The 13,888-nt window shown below is 44.1% G+C and overlaps 1 protein-coding gene across 2 annotated transcripts in view; it reads right to left on the bottom strand.

Moving 5' to 3' along the window:
- The window catches only part of NCOA3 (nuclear receptor coactivator 3), a 94,878-nt gene extending 81,399 nt beyond the window's left edge, over nucleotides 1-13,479 (bottom strand). For both annotated transcript variants that reach the window (XM_032217920.1, XM_032217922.1), the window contains exon 1: nucleotides 13,366-13,479. The gene's annotated coding sequence lies outside the window, so the exon portion shown is untranslated. The remainder of the gene's footprint in view (nucleotides 1-13,365) is intronic.
- Nucleotides 13,480-13,888: the final 409 nt, after the last annotated feature.

The raw sequence follows: 13,888 nt of genomic DNA, 5'->3' as shown, positions 1-13,888 counted from the left end.
ACAAATACTGTAAAGCAAAGATAAACTACTTTCCCAACTTTCACTTCACTAGTCTTCAGACTGCATTCCCAATGGCAAGAAACTCTGGAAACGAAAGTCCAAAAACTCAAGCCACGGAGAACAGACAGGAAGTTGGCCATGACGGGGAGGTTGCTGCAAAAGGAAGAGGGGGACCGTCTCAGAGGGCAAACAGTAAGTCAACCATGCTGGGAAGGTACTTGACATAGAAAAAGGGGCAGACAGGAAGTCCCTCCCAGCTGAAATAAAGGACCATGTAGTAAGTCACATGGTTTGTTTGGCACTTGTCAGTTTTAGTACTCATCACATCTTCCTGAACCAATTAACAAATACCAAAGTATCACTGTAAACCAGAAATCAGGGAATACTGTTCTGATCTAAGCCCAGTATTTAAACTGGACTACCTTCAATTACATGATGTGGTTACCTTTTCAGATAAGTGTTCTCTCCTGTGATGGTGTCACTTCCACAATGTTTTTCTTACTTTAAGTAGTAAAATTTTGCCACAGAAGTGACTTTGTCATTTCTGTCTGCCATATAAAAATTGTTCAGTGCAACTAAGATTATTTTAAATAGCTGGAATAGCTGTCATCTTCAATCAGAATAAAAGGCAACAACTTAAAAATACTCCACAAAGTCAATACTACAGATAGTCCTTGATTTATGACAATAATTGTGTCCAAAATTTTCATTGCTAAGTAAAATAATAGTTAAGCGAGTTTTGCCCCATTTTTCGACCTTTCTTGCCACCGTTGTTAAGTGAATCACTGCAGCCATTAATAGCACAGTTTAGTAAATCTGGCTATCCACTGACTGCTTATCAAAAGGTTACAAAGAGCCGAGGTGGCGCAGTGGTTAAATGCAGCACTGCAGGCTATTTCAGCTGACTGCAGTTCTGCAGTTCGGCTGTTCAAATCTCACCGGCTCAGGGTTGACTCAGCCTTCCATCCTTCTGAGGTGGGTAAAATGAGGACCCGGATTGTTGTTGGGGGCAATATGCTGACTCTGTAAACCGCTTAGAGAGGGCTGAAAGCCCTATGAAGCGGTATATAAGTCTAACTGCTATTGCTATTACAAAAGGTGATTACATGGCCCCAGTACATTGCAACCATCAAAAATACGAGCCAGTTGCCAAGCATTTGAATTTTGATCACATGACCATGGGGATGCTGCAACAGTCCTAAGTGTGAAAATTAGTTATAAATCACTTTTTACAGTGCCACTGTAACTTTGAACAATCACCAAATGAATGGTTGTAAGTCAAGGCCTACCCGTACCTGATCCATGTGACCTAATCTCAGTGACCCTGGAATATTCTTGGATCTGCCCTCAAGGATTGCCGAAGACAAAGTATTAAAACACACTCTAGATGTGCTATCCAAGACTGTAAGATTGTCTTCTCTTGAAGGCTCCAAATAGAGGTCTTAAATGGATTCTGAAATAATATAACAGGAATCATTTTTGGCTACCTGTTGGATTAAATTATTCAAATGTAAGTGCTCATGACACAGGGAAGGAGATTGCTTTAAAACTTTCTGATAGATTACTTCCTATAGTTCTTTAGCTAATGATTTATAGGTTATGTTCAGGAGTTGCTAGATGTGCAACTCCTTATGCTGGGGGCAATTTTAAAATTTGTGATCTTGATTTAGGACACACAGTATGATTGATGGTGAAGATAAAAGACATTTTTCACTTGTAGGTATTAACATTACAGACATTATTTAATATCTGTTCACATCTTGGATCCTCATCTAAGGAATTTTCCATAGCAGGTGAGACCACCTCAGTGGGTTTGATGGCATCAGTTCCTGGTTAGTATGCAAAATGCTAAAAAGAAGTTTGCTACTTGATGGTCCTTATGCCAGGGATCAATCATACAAATCATAAATGATAATTAATTGCTTGCTGTAAAAAAATTCATACTGTGTTATGGATTTAGGAAGTATGATAGGGTCAGTTTATTCTATTTATTTCTCCTTTTAATAATAAAGTCACTTCCTAATCTTTTGCAGGCTTAATAACATGGTTCCAGTTACCAATATTCAAAAACTGATGGAAACATGATGCAATATTCTTACTGGCACATTGCAAGTAAAAAGGCCAGTAGATGCCATTTAAGCCACATGCTATTAATTATTCTTAGTTCATAACTTCAAAAGTCCAAAACTAGACTTTTCTAGACTAATGTCTTTCATATATGTTGGAATCATTCAGCCAGTTGCCAATATCAACAAAATGTATTTCCAAAAAACCCGTTTTCCAGTTAAAATTCTAGCCAGCATATTTTAAAACACTGCAGTTTTCATACTGCATTAAGAACACATTAAAATAGTTTAGATTATCCTTAGCCAAGGGAAATCCCAGCTGTACTATATGTGTGTTAGTAAAAACCACTCTTTCGCTCATTTACTCCTTTTAAACAAAATTTTAAGGGCTACCAGCGAAAATTTAGACTAAGGAGATCAGACATACTTATCATAAACATCCTTCTGATCAGCAAACTGCAACCTCATAGGAAAATATTGATTTCTTTGAGGAAGAAGTTGTAACTGTCAGTGGCAAAGCCTAACTATAGCCATTTAAAACGAAACAAAAAACTAATAGGGATAACAGGAGATAATTGAATAATCAGGTAACAAATAAAAATGAACATAAAAAAGTGAAAATGTGATGTAAGATCCTACAAAATCTCTGATAAATTAATGAAGACAAAATGGTTTCTACACCCCATTTCCAATAGCAGTAAACAATGATATTATGCCACCCAAAATTACTAACAGAGCCAGTCTGTGCCAATCCAATGCCTTAACAGTAGACCCAATTCTCCATTCTCAACCAGTGAAGGAACTAAGCCAGTAGGGATGTCTGTGAGCAATATTCTCCATGTGAGTAAGGTGTTTCATCACACCAGAACTGTTAATGACATTCAATATACAACTGGTCATTTAACAACTGTTTGGATTCAGAAAGTGTGCTTTACATCCCATGAAACACTTCTGCCATAATAAAATGTCACATCTCCACCAGCACCTCATGGTTATGGTCCCAACAATAACCTTTAGATCCTTGATATTCCCCAGGGACTTTAATTCTATATTATATTTATGACTGTTGCCTTGCCAACTGACCAAGGTTGCCAAGGGCCCCATGATCACGTGATTGTCATTTGCAATCTTGTCTGCCAGCTTCCTCAAAAAGTCATTGAGAAAAAATGGCAGGGAAGGTTATAAGCAAAGGGAACAGACTGGACTCCCCTCCTAGCTATCCAGCCATGCATGGGAGTCTTCAGTCAGCTTCAGGACTTACCATCAAGCAACTTACCTTTCTGTTTTTCTGCAGCTTCTGGCAGATATGTCAGCCAATGCTTTCCACAGACGACCTCTCATACTATTTTGCAAGTGGGCACTATTCTCACAATACGTAAAGCCCCCTTTTTAAAAAGCCTCCTAAAAAATTGTAAAAATAGTGTCCGTTTGCAAAATGGCACAAAGCAGCTTCTGTAAGAAGGCTGCACCTTGCATCAGCTGGGCATCTCTCTCAGAAGATGCAGAAAAATTGAAAGGTAAGTTGCACGCCAATAGACCCTGGAGTTGGTTGAAGACTTCCGTGTATTGCTGGGTGGTGAGAAGGCCTAAGGTGTCAGTGCCATGACGGTTTTACATATGTCAGTAACCCCTGGAACCATTCAAAGGTTCTTGCACATTGTTGGACAGCTGGCTAGGAAACAGGCCAAAAGCCTCCAGGGCTGCAGCAGCTTCAGGTGTGCCAATAAGTCCTTGAGCCAGTCAGTGCTTTCTGGCCCATAGCAAGTTTCCACATGCTGGTACCAAGGCCGCTGAGGTAGCCGCGCTCCTGGTGGAGTGTGCTGTGATGCCCTGGGGAACCAGTAGGTGCTGAACCTCATAGGTCAGTGCAATGGCCAATTTGATCCATCTCCATATAGCAGAGGAGGATACCCTCTTCCCCAAGGAAGATGAGTAAAAGGAAACGAAAAGTGCCTAAGATTTCCTGAGGTTCTCTGTGCGCCTCAGGTAAATGTGTAAGGCACGTCTGACAACCAGCCTGTGCCAAAGACGTTCCCTATCATGTGATGGGGCCGGGCAAAAATCCAGCAAGACTACCTCCTGCAATCTGTGAAAAAGGGAGTTTACCTTGGGAAGAAAAGTCTGATCCAGTCGCAGGACGACCCGATTATTGTGGAATGTGCAAAGATCTGACGTGGAGGTCAACGCCCCCAGTTCGGAGATGCGATGGGCTGAGGTGACCACCACGAGGAACACTACCTTAAGGGTCACGAATTTAGGGTCAACCATCCTCAGAGGTCACATGAGGTCCACAAGCCACGCCTGGCGCGGCCAGTAAGGCGCCACTAAGATGAGCTCCACCCTCTCTAAGATCATCTTCCGAACTACCTCAGGGAGAAGGGGAGGAAACGTGTAGAGCAGGCACAGACACAGAGGCCGAAGAGTGTCCACCCCTTCCGTCCCCCGAGTTGGGCACCGAGAGAAGAACCGTTCCACCTGAGCGTTCTGCGGTGTGGCAAACAGGTCTACCTCTGGATGACTGAACATGGAGCAGATGGTCTGGAACAGTTCCGAGAGAAGGCTCCTCTCTCCGTGGTCAACCGTGGCCCAACTGAGCCAGTTGGCTTGATGATTGTTTACTCCCGTGATGTGCTCCGCCCTGAGCGATCGAAGATGCCTCTCCGCCCAGACACTGTGCCATTGCCTCGGTTCAAAGAGCCCTGGAGTGTGTGCCGCTTTGCCGGTTGATGTGGGCCTTCGCCGCCCTGTTGTCGGTTAGCACCAAGACATTCCGGTCTCGAACATGGTCCTTGAAGTACCAAGTGAATCGCTTGCAGCTCCAACCAGTTGATATTGTGTTGGCGGTCCAACCAGGTCCAACGGCCCTGGGATTCCAAGAGAGCTCCCCACCCGTACAAGCTGGAGTCCATTGTCAGGATGAGGTGCTCCGGCTCCCTGAACTTGCAGTCCTTGTGTAATGCCAGGGAGAGCCACCACCTCAACGACAGCTGCACTGGAACCTTTGCCTCAGAATTGCTGGAACTGGACCTCTGATGCAGGAGACGCCATTGAAGCGGCCTCAAGTACAGACGAGCGCAAGGAACCATGTCTATGCAAGAAATGAATTTCCCCAGCAAGCTGGAAAGCACCACTACAGGAACAAAACGCTGACATCTAACTTGTCTAACTAAAGCTAACAAACTAACTTTATGGTCGTGGGACAGGAACACCTTCCCCAACCTGGAATCTATGGTTCACCCTAGGTGAAGAATCCTGGTGCTGGGGACCAGGGAACTCTTCTCCAAGTTCACTGAAAACCCTAACTGTTGGAGCGTAGACACTACTAACGAAATGTCCTCCCTCGCATGCTCAAATGACACTGCCTGGACCAAGATGTCCTCGAGATAAATTGGATCCTGAAGGAGTGCTCTTGGAGGGAAGCCGCCACTGCAGCCAGGACCTTAGTGAAGGTGTGATGTCCGGATGTCAGTCCCAACAGTAGGGCCCTATATTGATAATGTCTAAATAGGAAAACCTGAGGTATTTATGGTGGCCAGGGAAGATGAAGATATGGAGATAAGCCTCCATCAGATCGATGTAGGCCATGAAGTCATTACGCCTGATCCCTGCCAAGATGGATTTAAGGGATGCCATCTTGAATCTCCTATAGGACCAAGTGAAAATTTAGAAGTTTTACATCTAGTATCGCCTTCCATCCCCCTGAACTTTTCGGAACGACAAAGAGGTTAGAATAGAATCCTGACCCTACTTGGTCCGGTGGAACCAGTTCCACCGCCCTAATATCTAAGGGTGTTGGATCGCTTGTCTCATGAGAGAGCATTTATCCCTATTCTTGGTGACTGAAAATGTCCGAAAGTGGTTCGGGGGAATGGAGAGGAACTCCAGACGCAGGCCAAATCTGACGTGTTCAAAACCCAGGCATCTGTGGTAAGCTCAGCCCAGGCATTGGCAAACAAGATCAGTCTGCCGCTTATGGGTGGGGTCACTATTGACCTATCTGCCCTGGCGGTAGGGACAGCCACCTCCCTCCCCAAAAGGGTCTCTTCCCCTGGGGTTGGAACCTAGGCCTATCCCTCGAGTAGTGTCTATCCGACTGCCTATCTGATCTTGAAAAATATCTGCTTTGTTGAACTTCCTGATCTGACTGACAATAGGGCTGCTTCCGGAAATAAGGTGCAGACTTCTGCTCCGACTTCTTCATGGGCATGACCTTCTTCTTATTCTTGTCCTCCTCAAGGATTGGATCCAATGGGGCATCGAAAAGGGAGCCCCCAGCATAAGGTGATGAGGCCAGATGCCACTTTGCCTTGTTCTCAGCTTGCCACCCCCACAGCCACAGGAGACGTTGGGAGGTCACCGAGGAGGCTAACACCAGGAAGACATACTTCATGGCGTGCAGAGTGGCATCAGCAGAGAACTGTGCAACTGCAACCAGCTTGTTGAGATCTCCTCCCGAGGAGGAGATACACACCTCCTCCGGCGCAATCCGTTCCTGCATTTGCTGGAGCCAAAAGATAGCCGTGCGGCTAAAGAATGACGCTAAGGCAGCTGCCTTGATTGCCCATGCAGAAGACTGGAATGTTTTGCGAACAGTCAGATCCGCCTTCTTGTCATCGGTTTTCAAGTAATCAGCCACATTTCAAGTAATCAGCCACCGTAGACGTAGAAGCCAAGGCCACCACTGGAGGGTCAACTGTGGGCACCTGCAAAGCCTCCAAAAAATTAGGCTCTATGTTAAAGAATCTCCTATCACCGCTACTAGGGTTAGGAAAAGTCCCTGGCTTTTCCCACTGTTTCTTAACAACTTCCAAGAATAGCTATGGGGCAGGGATTTCCCCCTTCGTTGGAGGAGGTTCTGAGTAAACCCGGCCCTCTGGTTTCTTTTCCGGGCCACCTTCCTTGGCACCTTCATTGGTGCTCTCCGTCTCACCCAGTTGCGCTGTGGCCCTCGCCTTATGTAGCAGAGATTTGAACAAATCCGGGGGAAACAATCCTGAGAATGCTGGGGTTTCAGGTTTTGAGGGATCATCATCATCAGACATATCTACTTCTCTCTGGACCTGATCCCCAGCCATGGAATCTTCGCTAGCCAGAGAAGGTGAAATTGGCCGGTGCACTTCGGCGGGGAGGGTCTAGGACTGACCGGAGCAATGCTCCCCCAGTAACATTTGCCCTAGTTGCAAGGCTTGCAGTCCCCTTCTTTAAACCAATAGCAATTCCATGAGAGATTGCAGAGGAAATAAACCTCTAAATGCTTGCAGGAAGCTGTTCCATGTCCCTAATGAAGGAATTCTCCTCTTCCCCAACCTGTTCAGTCATCGGGCTGTGGAGCCAAGGATGGCCTAATGGGACTATCCCCCCGGCCCTCCCTTCATTGAAAAGGATCCTTCAGATAGGGGCTCTGTTCTACAATGGAGAGGTCGGGGGAAGGAGAAATATCCCCTGCATATTCTCTGACATATAATGCGGAACCCCCCCTGGAAGGGGACCTAGACTTCGATCTGATAGGTGATCTGGACCTCAGGGGAGAACTAGGCCTAGCTCTCTGTTCAGCCCTGGACACCTGCTTTTCCAGGGCCCTGTGCCTCCTTTCTACATCCCTCTGTAAGGCCTTGGGAGGCTTCCCAGCAGTCATGGTCTTTCACAGCCTTGCAGAGGCTGTGGGCCTTTCTCGGGGCCCCACTGGAAGATCCCTCCCCGGGAGACAATGGGGGAATCAGGTCTCTCCTCTCCATCCGTCATGGTACCAGGTCGAGGCTCCTCCAGGCTCAGCCTACCCGACCAGTAGGAAAAAACAGCTTCCCCCAGTCACTCACAGCCTCCGTGCGATGATTTTAGCGGTAGACCTTTCCGGCCCCTTTTCAAGCCGTGCGGCTGCCAGCAACACCACACAGCACACGATCCTCGTCCTGCACCGTTCCGGGCCTCCTGGCATCACTCCAGGCCCATAGGGCCTTGCCGCAGCTGTGGAAGGGATGGCCCCCAGGATGGCAGGGATGAGATCGAGACTCCGTAGCAGCCTCTGCTTCAGCCCATGCAGTGCACTGGAACACGGGGCCCAAAATGGTCACCGGAATGGCGTCCCGCCTCTAATAGCCCCAACAAACAACTTGTAAAACTCTTACCGGTGGCCGGAAGCTAGCCACACCAAGGGGAGGCTTCCAGGAAGCAGATGGAGGCAAAAGGGGGAAGGCAGGGAGAAGGAATTTGCAGGATGGCTCTGGATTGTGTTTGGGAATCACTGGAACCAAAAGCAACTCGTCCTTCTTCGGCCAGAGAGAGTTGAAACTGGGAACCAGAAGCAAGGAGCACAGAGGTGTGGCTTCAGTTTTAACTGTGTCTCGAGGTCAATTAGACATCATAATACCCAATCCTGGCTAATCCTGCAAATTCCTCCAGAAAATTTTGGAGTGGTTGCTGCTGCTATTGCAAGATAGATTCAGTAAGCAAAGTAGGTTCAATAGGCTTCCAAAAGACTCAAAACATTTATTTTGTTGCTTTTCTCCTTGAACCAAAGTCTTGCATCATCGCTACATTAATTAACAGAGACATCTGCAAAAATAGACTGAAGGTCATATATAGTATACATTCTCCACTATCCACATAAACATGGGAGAACTAAAATAAGATGTCAGATAGAAATGTGTGTGTGTGTGTGTGTGTGTGTGTGTGTGTGTGTGTGTGTTTATTTGTGCTGATAACAAAGGCAACAGTAAAAATATTGGGTTTCTGTCGTGATGGACTCTTGTGACGAGCTGATTGACAGATGATGGAAGCAGTTAGCTTCCTCCCATAATTGGGGCTTACCAGAGGTTGTAAAAATCTAAGATAGATAGATAGATAGATAGATAGATAGATAGATAGATAGATAGATAGATAGATAGATAGATAGAGATATATATAGATATATAGATATATAGATATATAGATATATAGATATATAGATATATACACACATATACATACACACACATACATACATGTGATGAAAAATAAATACATTATGAAGAAAAGTTAATAAGAGAAAAAAATGCAAATGCTGCCTAAGTATACTAATCTAGTATGAACATTATTTTTAACTTAAAAGCTCTCTTTAAGACTTCACTGAATGAAAACTAAGAACATCTAATAAATGAATTGGAACTCTTTACATGTATCAGCATTTCTATCATCTCTTAAAACAGGAGACAGCAATCTCTACAACCATGAACTGTCCACCCAAAATCATCCAGTCCATGTTTCCCAAAACAACAATATTCATCCAGGCCCACAAGAGGGAAGATTACTTGCCACTTCCTCATATAGCCATTTTGCATGTGAGCCCAAAATGGTGATGGCTGCATAGCCTCTAGCCCCTACACAGAGAAAGATTGCCAGTTGTTAATTCAGAGTCCTGAATTCCTTACCCTCAAATTCAATGGCTTTCCTACTTTAAGATGAATCTGTTATTGTCTACATCAGGGATGTCAAACTCAAGGCCCAGGGGCCAGATTATGCTGCAGCGTTGCTTAGATGTGGCCCACAGAGCTGCCCTGGAAACAGTGAAGGACTGGCCTGCATGCGCCTTCCTGAGCTCCGTTTTCACTGGCAGGGGGTTGCAAGAGGCTGTTGCAGCTGAAATGGGAGCTTGGGAGCCCATTTTCACTGGCAGAGAACTCGGGCCACCACAGGGACCTGACATGAGTGACATCGAGCTGGCCACACCCACCCTGACTATGCTCATCCCGGCCCCCCAAGGTCAAACACAACCCTGATCCGGACTTCCATAAAATCGAGTTTGACACCACTGGCCTACATGAAACCAAATATTTTACTGGTGGGAGTAGGATTGAATAGAGCTTTAATTTTTACATAGAACTGATTTTCATCTTGTACCCAGACCTGAAACTTAACTTGAAAGGACCTAGATAATCCATCTCATTCAAAGCACTCGGTAGTTGAAGCCCAATCACTCACTGGAGACTGGTCTATAATTCACTTAAGCATGGAGTTCCTGTAGATGGCATTCCCTCATATCTGGGACTTCACCAAATTCCCTCAATGAGATCTCCTCAGGCAGAAAGAGAAGGCATTCTTTTTATGGGTTTTAGAGGTGATAACCATTACCTTGATTGGCATCCAGAAGCCGATTGGAAGCCACTGTAACTCCTACAGCAGTAGTGCTATATTGGTGAAACTAATATGCTAAAACTATTGAAACTTCTGAATGGTCTTCAGAAGCAGTATGATTAAATAAAGCTACAAATATCAATGGAAGAGAATATTTGTAGCTCAAATTTGAACTGTGTTGAACACACAGCTAACAACTATGAATGGCCAACTTACACTACTGATGAGAACGGGAGTCAGAATTATCAACCTCTACAAGGCATTCAATGGTTGCTATGGTCAATAAATCATTCAATTTATTTTTCAGAACAACTATATTAATACTTTTTTACATCTAAAAGGAAACCAATTGCTTGTTAAATTTATGGCAGCTTACTGAGGGATCTTGAATTTCTTGTGAAGAGGAAAATTCCCTTTAAAATGGATTTGAAGCATAGCAGGTTTCCCTGCTGAGCATTGACTTAAAAGGGGTGGTGACATTATTAGCCAACATAAAGTTTCTTGAATGAGAGGTTTTTACTCAGCTCCTGGTCAAGAACTGTCCTTATCCAATCTGCTTGCTCCTACCATGATATTTCAATAACTTAAATTCTAGTTTCTTATCAAATATCCATAAGAGTGTCATCTTGATTGTATATAAAAGAAAAATTAATAAACGAGCCACTGTAAAAACTATTAGCCATTTTTTCCCAAAAAAATATTCTAAGTTTATAGACATATCTGCAAATTTGTATTAATTATGTTGTATGTGTTTTTCTAAATAATTTTATTTATGCCATATTAATGGAATAGCTATGTTACAATAATTTTGGGGAGAGTAGTGCTAGTAATTCTGACTAAAATTAACAGTTTTCACATTGGTTCGTCACAATGTTTAAAATATACTCTTTGCACAACCCATTTTACCTTTACTAAAATTATTCTAAGCATAATACCATAACTTGAAATATTCCGATTATTGCCAATTTTAAGCAAATACTAAAAAACACATTACAATATTCTATCTTCAAATTGTAATTGCTGCACACACTAATAATTCAGATACTAAAGGTAATGTTCTCTTCTTGTATTCAGAATAACAGCATGACTTAAGCAGCGCTGTAAGACAATGCAAAAATAAGATCTTCGATTACTGCTCATATTGCTCATTTATATGCAAGACCTGAAGCAACCTCTAATGTCAGACTAGTATCCAGTATCATTTGAGACATAGTAACGGGGTTTATCTTACATATAATATATTCTTTCCTCAAGTGTTTTAACAAGTGTATTTTTATGATTTCTCCAATATGCAGTATATAAGAAGTCAGGCTTTTGTTTGCTGAATATTTTAATATATACAATCTACATTGTTAAGCTTTGTACAGTAAAGGAATAGCACTCCTTTTGATTCTATTGTGATCAGAGCTTTCTTCTTTAGCTATCTTGTGTATAACTGATAAGTAAATTAATATACAATGATAAGTTCCAAGTTAGAAACATACAATATATGTATACAATATTGATACAATATGCTCAATGTATCAATATTTAAATGAAATAAGATATTGTGCAGATTGTATCAGGCTAGAAATAGCAAATATGAAAAGCTTCTTCCAGTGACTGTTGAAATTTTCTTCTAGTGATTCTGTAGAAACCATGGTGTTGATCTGTCAACACTCTTGTTGGCTTACTAACAGATTATATTTTATAAAAATAAATTTGTGTATAAATATTACAGTCAATGTAACATGATATAATTAGGGGTTATATAAAATGTTACAATGTAGAATGTTCTTATAATGACAGATCAGGCAAATGAATTAAGTATTCTGCTCCTCATGTCCTATTATCAAATATTTGTGAATATATGCTTTTCAATATCTACATCCATTACAAACATCTTTTTCATTTCACTAACCAAGCCAGAGAGACTATCTGTATCATAGAAAGTGAACCTGAGGTAGTATCTCATATACCAAAGACCAGACATACCTATTTTTATTGTTGTTGACAATATCAGTTTAAGACTGGTAAGCTAAGGTAAGATAACATTAATTTTTGCTATATACCTATGTCATGTATACGTTTTAAATATTTTTCATTCATTTTCATATATTATAACCATAAGCTATCTTTTTTAAAAAAAAATCACTTTTAACAAAATAAAAATAAAAACCTGGCTAGCCACACTACAAACCAGAATGAAAACATGTTTTTTCCCCCTTGAGAAACTTGGCAAAGCCAAGACACACTTGAAAGGCAGCCAACCAGCACCTTGCACAGAAGCAAGGGAAAACTTCAAAGTTTTAATAATAAGTAACCAGAAATAGTTAGAAATAAATGCATCTGGGTATAAAATGCTCCCCATACCCCGAGGCTGTCGCCCCCCCCCCCCCCCCCGCCGCCCTCGCGTCCCCTTTGGCTTCGCAGTGGTTTGTTACCCCCGTTTACAAGCAGGAAAGCGGAAGCCGCCGATCCAACCACCCTGCTCTTCCAAGTCCAGCGCTTGTTTGCATGCTCGCTTGCTCGCTACGGCTGAAAGACAAGCCAGCCGACCGAGACCCCGGGCATCCTCACGCCCGGAGTCCTCGGGGGACTTTCTTGGGAGACGCTCCAAACTCAACAAGGCGAGGAGGCTGGAAAGCGACTCTCGAGTTTCCTTCGGAGTCACCCTCGCCCTGCAACTTCCCCGGTAGCGAGGGAGCCCGCTCCCCGCCCTACATCTCCCGCGTTCGCCCCGTCTCTCCAGAAACAAGCACCAAAGAGAGGCTGGAGGGTTTCTCTCTCACCGCTCCCGACGTCGGTGAAACACCCACCCCGAAGTCTTCGGATCCGCGACGGGAGAGCGCCAAATTCTCTACTCCAGCCGTTTCTGACTGCAAGGAAACCCTTCCTTTCTTCGCCCCTTCTGCGGGCATCTTACACGCCCCGCGGAGCCGTCCGGGAAGGTGCAGAGCCCTTCGCCGGCACAATCTCCCGGGGACAAGGCAGCTTACCCCCCATACACACACACTTTCTCCTCATCCCCAAGCCCCACTTTAAACCCCGATCCCCCCCCCCTCAAGCCCGAGGACGCCCCCCTGTGGAAGAGGGGACACGTAAGGAACTAGGGCTGCCCCTTGCAAACTCTTTTCCTAAGAAGAAGCAGGCATTCCTCGCTGGAGACCGCTACTTCCTCTCCGCCCCTTGCATGTGAGAATGCACTCACCGCCCCCGGGAAAAGCCGCCGAGCGCGCCTTCTGCTCCGCGTCTCTCTTGCCTTTCCCCACCTCACACTCAGCTCGCGGCCGCCATTTTGATCTCTGCCTGGATTTAAAGTAGGAACCAGCCTCCTCAAAGAGCTGGAGCCAGTCCGGCAAGCGCGTAGTCATCTGGGACTTGTAGTTCAGCAGTTTCCCCACCAAAGGGACACCTCTGCGAAAAGCCTCTCTGCGACTGGCCTCGCCTCGCATGAGTTCTCTCACGCCGCAATGCCCTTTGGGGTTTGTAGTCGCTAACCAATAATGTTCGTCCTGGCTTCTCTAAATCTTTGTAAATAACGCTTTGGGGAAAGCGTGCAAACAAATCCTCTGCGTTCCTGGACATGCGCCAAAATTAATTTGTTGGTTTTACATTTTGAAAATGTCAGCTGCCTGAGGCTTTTAAAAGAGGTGTGTGTTGGTGTCAAAGTGTAAAAATTGAGCATAATTAAAATACCTTTACATCCCTACCCCCAAAAGTTTAATAGAACT

Source organism: Thamnophis elegans, chromosome 5, assembly GCF_009769535.1.
Source record: "Thamnophis elegans isolate rThaEle1 chromosome 5, rThaEle1.pri, whole genome shotgun sequence".
NCBI lineage: Eukaryota > Metazoa > Chordata > Lepidosauria > Squamata > Colubridae > Thamnophis > Thamnophis elegans.
Note: the sequence above shows the minus strand (reverse complement) of the source record. Positions and strands in the feature narration are given on the sequence as shown.